This window comes from Uloborus diversus, chromosome 3 (assembly GCF_026930045.1).
Source record: "Uloborus diversus isolate 005 chromosome 3, Udiv.v.3.1, whole genome shotgun sequence".
NCBI classification, from domain to species: domain Eukaryota; kingdom Metazoa; phylum Arthropoda; class Arachnida; order Araneae; family Uloboridae; genus Uloborus; species Uloborus diversus.
In genome coordinates, this window is record NC_072733.1 from 167,689,550 (window position 1) to 167,703,975 (window position 14,426).

Below are 14,426 nucleotides of genomic sequence, written 5' to 3' on the forward strand. Positions count from 1 at the left end.
TGGATATATAACTTTCTCTGGTCCCAATTTTGAGACTGGGGCCAATAGAAATGATAGAAAAAAATTTAATGCATAGCTAGACGCAAATATATATGTCCGGCGATGTGAATGGGCATATAAATCTTCAAGCATGATATATATTTTTAAATTTTATTTAGTTTGTCGAGTCATCGACGTTATTTTTTAAGCCAAGATAAATCTTTGAATAAGTTCCCTTCCGCACCAAATGGTGATTTAAGGCGCTGTTTACAAATTTCCTACTTATAATGCATTTAAACATTGAACTCGATAAATTTTTTATTGCGTTTACAATTTTTTCAACCTTTACAAAAATGCAAAGCTAACCAACATGCTTAATAGTTATCTTAAATGATTTTCTCAATCACAGAAACTATGATATTTTAACACCAAATTTTCATGTAAATTACAATTGAGGCACTGAAAAGCAAAGCAATGTGAGTAGATGTTTTCAAGTTTTGAGTAAAACGCGTTTAAAGTTGCTGCCCTATGTAAGCCTTCATTGAAAGGTCTTTTAAATCATGCATTATAGCCGCGCCTACCTCGGCTACTAGTGCTAATTCTTGCCCCAAGACAGTGGAGATGTTCACCTAACATTTGTATTAGTTATCTCCAAATTTATTATTTTAGCCCTTACATTCCTTTGCTTCTCACTGCCTCAACTGTAAAGTACCACTTTTAGGAACTTCTTATAATATACATTAAAAAATATTTATCAAAATATAAATTTCTATGTTTAATTGACAAATACTTTGAACACAATTTAACACAGCATCTTGGAGATGCTGCGTATTCATGCGCTTTCACCATCATTATGGTTTCGTCATCTCTAAGTGCCCAAAAATGGCTTACCTCTTCAAAATTATCTTTACGCTGTTATGCTATGGCAATTATGCAAAACTAATGAAGACGACAAATTCGCTAATGATTTTGTAGCTTGTCATTAGAGTTCTTAAGCTAATGGTAAAAACGCTTAGTGACAATTTATAATCCACGAACGATTAACTACTCTGATTTGACAGGTGGCTAGACACGCTAAAGGGTATACCTACATGTGAGGTATTGATGATCATTGATTTTCTGATATTGAGTGATAGATTGAAAAATATACTGAATAGGGGTTTGACGATAAAGTACTTTCTGCGTCATTAGTTATGAATTCTAAGACAGAGGCTTCAAAATTTTAAGCATTGAGTCCCCCTTTTAAGGAAGCAAATATATACTGACGTAGTTTTTGGTTTATTTTTGTTAATTTACGTTTGTTTAAACGCCAGATGCTTAAAATCATTCCAATGAATAGTATTTTTGACAGCTTAGAATGAAGTATCTTACTTTCGAAACATTTAAAAATACGTTTTGTCTTGGAAGTGAAAATGTTCAGATGTAATAATGATAACTTGGTGGTTATTTGATGAAACAAATTTCCTGCATTCAGTATTTTAAACAGTAAAACGTATCTAATAATTTATTTCTATTTATCCATTCTTTATTTTTTGACGTTTATCTCTAAAAAAGGAACTCTGCTGCTTTAGATTATAATTGCAATACCAATAAAGAGAAGAAGTGTATCAAATTGCACAGGAAGTGTGGGAAGAGCGTTGCAGTGCGCACTCTCAAAAATGGACTTTCAAATTTGACGAAATTTTCTTCGTTTTTGACGAAACCACTTCCAGGGATATGCTCCGAGCGAACATTTCGTCAAATTGAAGAAACTGCTTTTGTTAGTGGTTTGAGGATGCGAATTTCGTCAAATGTAACAAAATATTTCTTCATTTTAGTTTCGTCAAATTAACAATCATTTTCGTAGTTTTGAGAGCATTAGTTTCGTCAAATTAATTTCGTCATATATGAGGACGTTAATTTCGTAAATTTTTAAGATTTTTTTTTTTTTTTTTTTAAATCTTGGATCACATTATTATTATTTTTTTTTTTTCAGAATACAGTCGAACCTCGTTAATTCGAACAGGCTTAAAACAAATATCTGCTGAAATGAACTTTTTTGCAATCCTTGTCTTATTGTTTAGTTTTTCGGATAAAGCGAACCACATCTTTAATCGATTTTAATGTTCCCTTTAAGTTCGTTATAACGAGGTTCGACTGTATTTTATAAGATTCGTGTACGTGTGATCAAATCGTAACTTCAGAATCTTACCACCGTAGTTTCCTATTTTAATGCGTATAGTCACTTTCACAGGCCCGTCATTTATGGGGTCAGGGGGTCAATTGACGCCCCCCCCCCTCCCGTCTTGATTTTTGAACATTCATGTTTTTACACATGACTGGCCGTCGTTTTAGTTGGTTTTCTGTAAAATTTTTATTGAGTACAGACTCTTTGCCATATTTGGGAAAAAAATGAAATAACGGGCCTGCAGCCCCCCCCCATAAAAAAGACAAGTAATTGTCGAAAAAAGAGGCACATAAAATATGTCAAGCAAATTTTTATTTATGTAAAAATGCAAACAAACAACTTTTTAAAAAAGGTAAAACAAATCATTGCAGATTAAACTCCCCATGGTCTCTAATTAAACCCCCCATAATGGGGGTTTTCGTTCAAAAAATCTAATTTTTGTCGGATATTTTCCACATTTGGCACAGAAGTTCGTTATTGGAGGCTCGGGAATTCACACAAGGTCGTTTATGTCTCTCTATGTGGGGGGGGGGGGAGAGAGAATTCCGCATTGGGGATTCTCCGTATTAAAAAAAATTTTTGTCCGATCTTTTTTAAATTTGCCCCAGAGGTTTTTAGATGCTCAAGAATCACGCAGGGTTGTTTTCATTACTTTAAAAGGAGGGGGGGGGCTTGAAAAAATCTAGTTTTTGTCGGATTTTTCCAAAATTTGGCACTGAGGTTCTTTGATGCCCGGGGATTCACGCAAGGTAGTTTTCGTCCCTCTTTGGGGGGGGGGGGCAACCCCTATGGTAGTTTTCCTACAAAAAAATCCAGTTTTTGTTGGATCTTTCCGAATTTGGCACAGAGTTTCGTTATTTGATGCGCAGGAATTCTCATAGGGTGGTCCACTATGGGGGGCAACCCCCATACGGGGGGGATCTTATGAAAAAACAGTTTTTATCATATATTTTCCAAATTTGGAACAGAGGTCCTCTGATGCTCGGAAATTCACACATGGTAGTTTTCAACCCTCCATGATGGGGGAGGGGGGAGCAACCCCGCATTAAGGGTTCTCCTTATATATAAAAAAGTTTTTGTCCGATCTTTTCTAAATTTGCCATAGAGGTTCTTTGATGCTCAGGAATTCACGGAGTTTAGCTTTCGTCACTCTATGGGGGGGGGCAACCCCAATGGGGGTTTTCCTTGAAAAAAAATCATTTTTTGTCGGATCTTTCCAAAATTTGGCATAGAGGTTCGTTCATTGATGCTCAGGAATTCTCATAAAGTAGTTTTCGCGCCGCTATGGGAGACAAAAACCAAATGGGGGTTTTCTTATAAAAAAACAGTTTTATCAGGACTTTTCCAAAATTGTCATAGATGTCCTTTGACGCTCGGGAATTCCCGTTTTCATCCCGCTATGGAGTGGGAAACCATGTGTGTATCGGGGGGGGGGGCTTATAAGAACCCAGTTTTCGTCTGATCTGTTCCAAATTTGCTACATTTGTCTTTCGATGCTTGTGAATTCCCATATTGTAGTTTTCGTCCCGCGATGTGTGCCAAACCCCACAGGAGTTTTCCTTATAAAAATCCAATTTTCGTCAGATCTTTTCCAGATTCGGCCCAGATGTCCTTTGATGCTGGAAATCCACATAGTTTCCCATGGGGTAGTATTTATATGGGGTACTTCCCCATGTGATTAAAGGACCTATGTGCCAAATTAGAAAAAGATCTGACAAAGCCTGGATTTTTGTAAGGAAAACTCCAATAATGAGGGAGGGCGGTGCCCCTAAAGCGGGAAGAATATTTTAAACTGTTTGGACTACATCGCGATGTAAGGATGGCGATGCATCACGATGTAGAAATTCCTACATCGCCCTGCCCTACTGGGAATATAAAAGTGCTATTTCTCAGCAGACATTGGGTTCTGGAAAAATAAATCATGTGCCACTTTTTTGCACAGTTACATCAATATATGCTCGGTAGAAATTTGCTGGGGATTTTCTTCTTCATTGCATTGCATGAAAAAATTCCTGAAAAAAAAAATATTTTTATCCAACTTATACCACAAATTTCAAAGAAAAAGTACAATGAAATGGACAACTTTAAGTTAGTATATCTCTGTTCTAAAATTAGATACAGAAAATAAAATTACATAATCTTAAGAAAAAGTTTACCTTTTTCTTTTTCCAATCAATTATTTGTTTTATTAATTTTACTTGTATATAGAATGTTTATTTGGCCAAATTTATGTTTAATACAGGAACTTTATTATTGCATGCATTTCATACTTCATACTTTGAAAACAATTATCTGCGAAAATTGCAAAAGGTATTTGAAAATATAAATCTTTAAAAAATGCAGATGTGAAATAAATCTTTTGGTAAAATTAATTAATTAATTTAGTGTAATGTTTGTTAAATAATTATAAAGTATACCTTTGCTTTTTACCCCTAAGTTTTTATTATTATTTCCAAACATTTGTAACATGAAATCAATGTATAATATACGAACACTCTGAATATCGTTATAATTATGGAAAAAATCTTCGTCTGTCTTGGTTCTGATTATCTCCATGATGTTGGATCCATCCTAAAAAAGTTTTAAAAAGAAAATATATGTATAATAAGTAAATGGGTAAGTCCATGGGTGTATGCTCTCATGCACATTGATCTTTTTTCTATTTCGAGGCAAGTTTTACGATTAAATGCAGCAGCTTATTTCTGAAATAAAACATTTTTTCACAATTTCTTACAAAATTGTTCCCTTTTAGTTAAAAAGCTACGATTCTCTTGTGACTTTAAGGAGCATCTGATTTCATTTTCATATTTTTCAAAATATGATTATTTCGACGGTGACAGCTATTTTTAAAAGCAGATTGCAAGAGTGAGTTATTTTTACAACGGATGGGCAAAATTTTTATTTAGGCAGACAGACAATGATTTCTCTCAGTTGGTATCTGAAATTAATTTCTGAATAGCGTTCTGGAATTAGAGTTTCTTCAATTTATCGACAATCAGCATTACTTAGCCATTAAACTAGTTAATTCCTTTGCATATCAAGTCGTGAATTTTCATTTTTTTTCGAGCTATAAAAAAATCAAGGGTGCGACAATTGTTGATCTGTGATTTTTTAAAAATTTATTTCTTATTTCCGCCGACAGTCAAAATACACCGTTTTCCTCCGACTTTCGTTTTCAGATTTGCAGTTTTTTTGACGAATGTTTTCTGAATTACTCCCTCCACCACAAATTAGTTCTATTAAGATACTAACAAATTAAGTAGTAATGAAACTGATGATTATGATTTATTTTTACTTCTTTCAGAAATTTTATTGTGTTATGTTATCAATAAGCAACATTTACTTACTAAGCCTTATCTCATTAAACCACTACCAAATTAGAGTCAAAAACCAATGGCTCCAACACTCGATTAATTGATAGTATAGTACCTTGAAATCTTTAAAAAATATTCAAACAAATTCATAAAATCGTCAGAATTAATCACTGGTACAAAAATATTCAAACATCGCTCTACTAGTTTGAGATGGAGGGAGTATTACCAAGGAAGTATTACCTTTTTCCCAAGCATATTTGGTTTCTAAAATATGTAATTTTCACGCAGTAAATAAAAAACACGCCAGGGAGAAGAGTTGCCAAAGACAGGGGAAACCCAATAACATAGTGCTTTTCCTTGTTTGTGTCTTGAGAACTAATTGACAGATATCGATGGATTTTTTTTTATTATTATCCTTTCAATTTTTCAATTAAAGTATAGCTGTTCGGTTAAAATTTCAGATATTGTACTTTGCATCCAGCAAAAATCACAACTGTAATTTATATTTGGATTAATTGGTAGTTCATCTATAAAATGCTTCTTAGTCTGGTTTCATGTAGACCCGGATTTCTCATTTTTTGTTGACAATACCTTGAAACGCAATAAAATTAATGCTGCATTAATTTTAGCCGTAGAAACTATGTATAATAGAAAAACTCATAATTAGCAGAAATCATGTAACACAAATTGACATAGAAAAACTTATAAATTTAGTGTATTAAGTGTGGAAATAAACAACAAAAAATGCTTATCATTATTATTTTCAAAACATTCTACTGCATATGTATTTTTTTTTTTTTTTAAATCGAGGTTAAAGATTAAAACTCTATTTTCATTCATTCATTTATTTAATTTGCAGAAAAATTGAAAAAAATATTGAAAATATTCTGCTGAAATATCAAGCACAAAGAGTTCTTTACGGAAATTAATATCTTCTCTAACTTAAAATGATTTGTATTAAATTGATATTTACTTTACTTTATGTTTTATGCAAGTAAAAAAAAAAGGCTCTACAAATAATGAACATAAGCACTTATTGCTAGAAACATCTGCCGTAGGGAAAGAGATTATATAAACAACATGGGGTAAGCATAAAAGCTGATACGTATAAGCGGTTTGCATTTATTTTTTATTGCATCAAGCGCTTTTTTTCCTCGAGTTTCATCGGTTTTATTCAAAGATTGCTAAACAATTATTTTAAAATATTGTCTACGAACACTTTTGTGTTATAAAGTTCTTGATACTTTTTAATTATTAATTTCTTCAAAATCATATTTTATTTTGCTATTAAAATATTTCATGTAGTTTTGTAATATTGTTTATCCATTCCAAAATATTAATTTTTACTAATGGGTAGAACAATATTTCATTGAAAATGATAAGTATAGGAACACTTTTGGGAGCAACTGTATAAATTATAACATTGAATAAAACATTACATGTAGAGTGGAAGAAGAAAAAATATGAATACTTATTGGGGGATGGGTACATATTTGTTTAAGAAAATAAAAATGCACAGTGAAAAAAAATTGAACTCTTAAACTAAAAAATATACTTCGTTTTACAGAATTATTTTTGTAAATTTCATGGAGAAGAATGAAAACACATAACCATGCAATATATTCAACGTTGAAATTAAAAGCTTCAAAGTTCTACGCCTTTTATAAAAGCGCTGTATTTATCATCTGCGTTAGTTTAGCTACGGTGGAATTTTTTTTGTAAGTTTAAATTTGTACAAATTCTGTGGTCATGTTTGACATTTTTTTAACGAAATAAAGGAAGTACGTTTTTGGAAACTAATGTCAATAAACCAACATTTCCTTTTGCAAATAAAAAAACAACGCTAGTTAAGCCTAACGTGGAGGTGACTCAAAGTTAGTTCAAAAAGCACACAGTTCTAAACCTAATCGAACGGTTCGTTTTCAATTTTAATGTGTTTTAAACACAACTATAAACACAACACTAAACAAAAATGTAACAATAAATAAAAGAAAAAGCACATTGCACATACAAATTTTAATAAATACTAACCTTTTTTTATGAATCCTTTAGGATAATTTAACGAGTGAGTACAAGACTGAAACGAAAACTCCCAGAATGCACTGCAGTATGACGAAATCGGGACGAAATAATTTCGTCAAAAAGTTGAGATTTCTGGTTTTGTCAAATATCACGTGATTTGGTGACGAAAGGATCGTCGAAAATAACGAAATAGTGCTCGAGGATTGCCAAATCGTCAAAATTGATCGTTTCATTTTTGACAGTGCGTATGTGACCAAATTAAAACAATTATTTTCTGCTCTTGAACGTTTTAGCAATCGAATGCAAGGACAGTTCTTGTCAGAATTTCAAATAGTTAAAACATGAAGATTTTACCTCAAAAAATTTTAATTTACCTCTTCGATTGATTACTCGTTTTGGGCTGAAAAACTTAATGTTTTCCAGAAACAGACGAATTTATTTGGCATGAATGACTAGTTGTTTTTTCCAATATATACTGTAATGCTTCTATCATGTCTAAAAGACCTACTATAACTGTGGAGCTTAAACTTCTGGACCCTGAATTTTGAATGTTAGGACTACAGTTGCGTCAAACCTAACATGGCATCATTGTGTAAGATACATCCTAATCACAGCATTACGCCACTGCCATCTTAGATATGCCTCAACAATAGATGATAAAGCATTAAAGATATAAAAGATCAATAATTCATAGGCATTTTTGGAATACGAGGGGTTTGTGTGGCAGCATTCTTTCCTCAATTTCTTGACAATTATAGAGAACGCCATCCATTTTCATGGTTCCACAATAATACCCAATGAGCAGATCATATATAGAAATAGATAACGCAGTTTATACGCGATATATTCCAACAGCTTGGTTATGACATCTCGAGACTGGAATTTTGTCCTTGTTATGGACTCATTAATTTTAGTTACCAATTTATTGGCAGACTCGTCTTCAATAACGTGTCATCTGCCTCCATCTCGGTTATTGACTATTCCAGAGTGATGAGTCTTTAACAACGGCTTAACTGCAGTTCCCGGATGTCATGACCGAGCTGTCGGTATATAGCACTGTACTGCCTTAACCCTCGCTTAAGGGTAGTAACTTGAAGCTTATTGCCAGAGATTTATCTTCTGTTGACGAGTTGAACCGCATCATTGCTACGAACTCTCACTGGTGTGCTAATTTTCTTTAATTAACAGTTTGTTGGCACCATCAGCTTCAATGAGATGACATCTGCCTCCAGCTTGGTTATTGACTATTCCAGACTAATGCCAGCATAACAACAATTAAACTGCAGTCTCTTAAAGTCATAACCGGGCTGTCGGCACTTTGCATGTAGTTCTGCCTTAGCCTGGCTTATGTGCGGTAATTTACTTCTGAAGTAGTTTTTATTTATGAACATTTTGCCTGTTTTAAATTTAGTTCTAACTTGTAATTACTTCAGAAAGCAAGTGGTTAGTTTCATTAATGTCTCACTTATTTACAAGCAACAAGGACTAATGCTATGACTGTCTTTCATTCGCATGCACCGGTTATATCTCTTAGAATATCTAATGATAAAACAATTGCCAATTGGTGTTAGAACCAGGTGATTTTTTCAGTTTAATCGTCCACCTTACTTAGCACATTATTAGTTTTTTAAATTTACTGCATGGGCATAACTTGCTAAAAAATTTTAATTTTACTATAGTATAAATGCAAGTTAATATTTAAAAGATGTTTCCTAATTTTTAATTATTTGAATAAAATTAAAATATTTGAAAAGTCGATGAAATTAATCTATCCTTAAGTGTCATATATAAAGCAGCAATGAACTAATATCGTTTTGTAACATTGCTTGGTAAACACTGACTGACATTTTGAAGCATTGCAAACAAAACGCGACATTCACGAACTTAGCTTCATTTCTGCATCTATAACGATGCATTTTCTACATTCTAAATACATTTTCCTTCGACTAATATGCAATAAAACTTTTAGACCTTACTGCTTTTGCGTTAATTATCTCAAAATCTTATAAAGGAAAGCCTGGAATGTTCATGCACATTGAATTAATTACTCTTTAATACTCTGCGGTTAAATCCGAAGGATAGGCCCATATCGACAAAAGTCTATAAAATATCCAGTCACACCTATCTTTGTCAATAAATAAGACCATGTATTAAATTCGATACTTCTTCAGAATCCCTCCTTTATAACTTCCCATAATCTTGTAAACAAAATTTTGAATTCGAAATGCAACTCATATCTTACGCTGCACCCTTAGAGTAAACGCTCGGAAGTTTCGATTTTCCTAACGTATGAATTCTAAATGTTTCGAGCGCCCCTACCTTTTTGAACATTCTTCTCGGTCTATTACCCGCAGTCGTAGTTTAATACTGGGTAATCAATAGAATCTCCACATGGTCACATTTAGTTACTTAGGAGATTTTTGAAGTAGACTTGAGCAGTTTAACGGGCGGCTTGCTTGAGAGGGGAGAATCTCTATTTATTGCTTTGCTTTTGGCGCGTTTTAAATTGGATTTCAATTTAGCATTTTAATTAATCTTGATTTAAATACAGTTGCGCGGTTGTTGCCACAGATATTGCGTCATTACTGTTGCTTACATTGCGTTAATTACGGATTATGTGCCTCCGTAAAGCAGAGAAATAAGCAGGCGATGTGTGTCTCTGTAAACTTAGAATATTTGACTAAAGTATACTCTCGTCTCTTGTATAACTAAAATACACTCTCATATCTGTTAAAACTAAAACTCTCAGCCATCTCATGAATGTTCGTGTCACCTTTTTCATGGTTTTATTTGCAGAATATAAAAAAATAAAATTTTATCACTTTTTTAATGATTGAATTTTAGATATCAAATTTTTTTATAAATCCATATTATTATACCCAATAGTTCCTTATATTCGATTATGTCACAATTGAAACTCAAAGTTTAAAAATTCCGAGAATACAGTGCAAATATGTGCTCAAAAACACCACATCCCTCCTAATGGAATGAGCACTGAAGTAAAAATTATTTTTCATTTAACATTTTATGCTCTTTCAACATAACCAGATGTTACTGAGATATTTTACTGACGTTTATAATCGACTTGGTTCATATCGGCTATCACTGATAAAGTTGTTTACTCGTAGTGTTTCTTTTATCTCATTAATGTTATATTTTTTTTTTTTTTTCAGTACTTTTCGGCGTGTTTTTTTTTTTTTTTTTTGGTTGTAAAAAAGAAACGCATTTCCATAATGACCTTCAAAATCTTTAATATTAAAAGAATTATTGTTTTTCAAAAACAGTAAAACTTTTGGAATGCATTGCTTAATAGATTTACATAACTTGATATTTTAATCGATTACTCGTAGCAATTTTCTGTTAGCGTAAAGTGTGATTTGCGTTTTCGGTGTAAATCAGGACCCCCTTTATCTGCAATAATGCAGTCGACTATTTGATATTTATGTAAAAGTAAATGTTATAACCTGTATGTGTCGACAAAATGCCTGGTGTATGTGTGTATTACGACTTGCACTAATTCGACTTGCATTAGAATTTTATTTCATGGGATTAAGGGACTAATATCTCGCTCTCATAAAATATTCATTTGAATTTTATACAGTCATTAAAAGTACATAAATAAGCCTTTCCATCTAAAAATTTCAGTTTAGAATATGTTTGGCATTAATTTAGCAAAAAATGGCAAATTGGTTGAATATCCCCTAAAAGGATTAGTAAACTGAAAAACGTTTTTTAAAGAATTGATAAACTCAAAACATTATCGAAAATTCCATATTTTTTCAACCCCAAGGAGAAATTCAATCGTCACATTCGGGGCACTGATAGCTCGTTATTTTCTGTTTTTGAGACACTCCTGAGCACAGTTCGTGCACAGAGGAGCAGCATATGCAGCGCTGAATCATATCCTCCAGCCGATCCTTCAGTATATTAATAAAGACAGTGGAATCCTAATAATGCCAATTATGGTCATATTGGGCTACGGTCTACTTTTCTTGGGTTATCAACTCACGGGAAAAGCTGGAGGTAAACAGTGACCTTTTTTTGGACAAGAAAATTAACAACATTTTTACATACTAGTAAACTACACTCAACCACGAAGAAATAAAAACTACTGTGAAATAAGATCAGACAGTTTTGATAAGACTATTTTTGTGGTAACCACTGCTACACTTTTGCCTGAAGATAACTAATGGTTTGTTGAAGAAATGACTTGTTGATATTGCTATTTCATGAATTAGGCTTTCTGATGACGACAAAATCACGAAATCACGATCTAACAAAATTTTTCTAACCGAGATAGAAAAATGGGGGTGGATCATATTTGGAGCACCCACCTTATAGATTGAATTTAGAATATGCCGTTTTAACTTGCAAAACCGCTATTTTCGCAAACCGTTTGTCTTAGGTGCAAACTTCCAATTGCAAAATTTTTAAAAATCAGATGCAGGGTTGAGATATTGAAAGTTATGAAGCGAAAATAAAAAATGGCTCAAAAAATACAAAATTTAACTTTTTATGCGGGCTCTAGGTCCCTTAACTTTTATTCAGGGAAATAATCTTCATTGAAAAATAATTCCAACACAGAAAGTTTGACATCAGTACGACCAATATTCACCGAGATATGAAACGCAGCGTTTTGTGACTTACAACATTTTACACTCGCCGTAATAACACCTTTTGGGGAGAAATATAGCAGTTAACAAGGGTTTAAAATTATATGTGTGCATACAGTGCGGTTTTTCAAATTGATTGAGGCTTTGTTGTGTGTTTTTTGCGTATCATTGCATAACATTTGCATTTATTTTTAAATAGCAACAACTTTTTCTTTTACTTTGAAAACCTATCATTATTCTGAAAGGGCGATAAGTTCCAATCTCATCTTCTATATGGTCCCTTAAAACTTTGAACTCTAATATCTTCTTCAGTTTTGGGCGTACAAATGTCAAATTTTTTGTGTTAGTAATATCTTTCAATGGAGATTATTTCCTTAAACATAAGTTAGGGGACCTTGGGCCCGTATAAAAAGTTACATTTTGTATTTTTTGACTCATTTTTATTTTCGCTTCAAACTGTCAATATCTTATCGCTGCTTCTGATTTTGAAACATTTATGCAATCGGGAAATAAGCATCTAGGACTAACGGTTGCGAAAACGCAGGTAAACGAAACACCCTGTATATTACATGAAATTAAACATCTTCAATTAGCCTAAAATCAACAAATAATATCTTTAAAGAAAACTTACTTTGTGGTTAAATAAAAATATTTTTAAAAGTTATACGTTTATAGTAATGTAAATGTATTAGTTTGTTTTCAATGTGCTTGCACTTATTATGCACAGGAAAGTCGCTTTTCTACATATTTTAAGGAAATTCTGCTTTCCGAATCTAAAATCTAGCCGTAATTGATGGATTTCGGGTAACTAAAGATGGAGATATTCCACGTTTTATCACTTAACTTCCTATTTTCAAATGCAGGCATTTACAGTCAAGAGGGTTTGCTGTATGAAATAAAACAAACTCGTTCCATTCACCCTTAGATAAGGAAAGTCAAGTGTGTTGCCCACACTTTTCTCCCTGCTCTCTTCAGACTTTATCTCCCATGATAGGAGGAATAAAGGATCATTTTTTCCTCTAACCTCCTCTCCTAAAATGTCTTATCTATTTTTGTGAATTATCGATTATGATGTGATGCGATGCTCATTTGATTAAATATTACATCTTTATTTTGCAATAAGCTCAGGAAATCAGCTAGACAGCTTAAGAACAAAATAATCAATCTTCAGCTGTTTTTATTTTGATGCTAAAACATCGTTTAAACTGTATTATTTTTAAGTAAGTGAAACTGTATTAATGAATGTAGAAAATATAATTAACTTATTTTAAACCATCCTCATATACATAATTGCGAATTCACTGATCAAGTAACGCTACGGACGTCATCAACAACTCGCACCACGATATGATAATTTGATAATATTTTTGGGTTGACATTCAGGGAAATGCTTTATTTTAACAAGGCTGAACTGGATCCGGTAACTTAACTGTTTCACTGGTAAAACTGTTGTTTTACGAGAATGAAAAAACGAAAAAGTGGTCAACAATGAACTCTATCTACTGGAAATTAAGGTTAATCCAGATATCATAAACTTAACTGTTTCACTGGTAAAACTGTTGTTTTACGAGAATGAAAAAACGAAAAAGTGGTCAACAATGAACTCTATCTACTGGAAATTAAGGTTAATCCAGATATCATAAACTTAACTGTTTCACTGGTAAAACTGTTGTTTTACGAGAATGAAAAAACGAAAAAGTGGTCAACAATGAACTCTATCTACTGGAAATTCAGGTTAATCCACTGGCATTAGGACTAAAATTTCACTATCAAAATATCACCAAACAGGCAATTGCTTCGTTCGAATGTAGAAGCAATTTTCACCCGCCATACCTTAACGGTCGATTTTCTAGTTTTTATTAATAGCTTTCAAATATAGCATTCCAAGAATACTACACTATGTGATGCTTTTATAGTACCGATATCGCCATTTTTTACATCACAGTTAGATTTTGTAGTGTTTCTGAGCAAAAAAATGTCCTAACAAAAAATCTTTTATGCTATGACATTAATAATTTATGAAGATTAAATAACTGACTCGAAGTGACAATTTTGTATGTATATAATTTGAATCTTTTGACTCAAAAAGCCGCAGTTCATCTTGACGTCACTCTAAAACATTAAAGAAAAGGAAAAAATTATTTTCCGCCTAGACGATAAAAGAAAAAAGCTTACTTCCAAGAATAAATGCTGAATTTTGAAGCTCAAATTAAGTAGAGTATTACTTATGCATTATTCGTTGGCCTTTTAAAAATGCGAAACTCTTGTATGCACGTTACTCAATATATTCTATTTCATGAATTCTTTACTTTTTTCAAAATAATTATATTT

The 14,426-nt window shown here is 32.6% G+C and overlaps 1 protein-coding gene across 3 annotated transcripts in view; it reads left to right on the forward strand.

Annotated features, from left to right (window-relative positions):
• LOC129219260 (CUGBP Elav-like family member 2) overlaps positions 1 to 14,426 on the forward strand; it is a 542,217-nt gene that overhangs the window by 184,036 nt on the left and 343,755 nt on the right. The gene's annotated exons all lie outside the window — the stretch shown is intronic.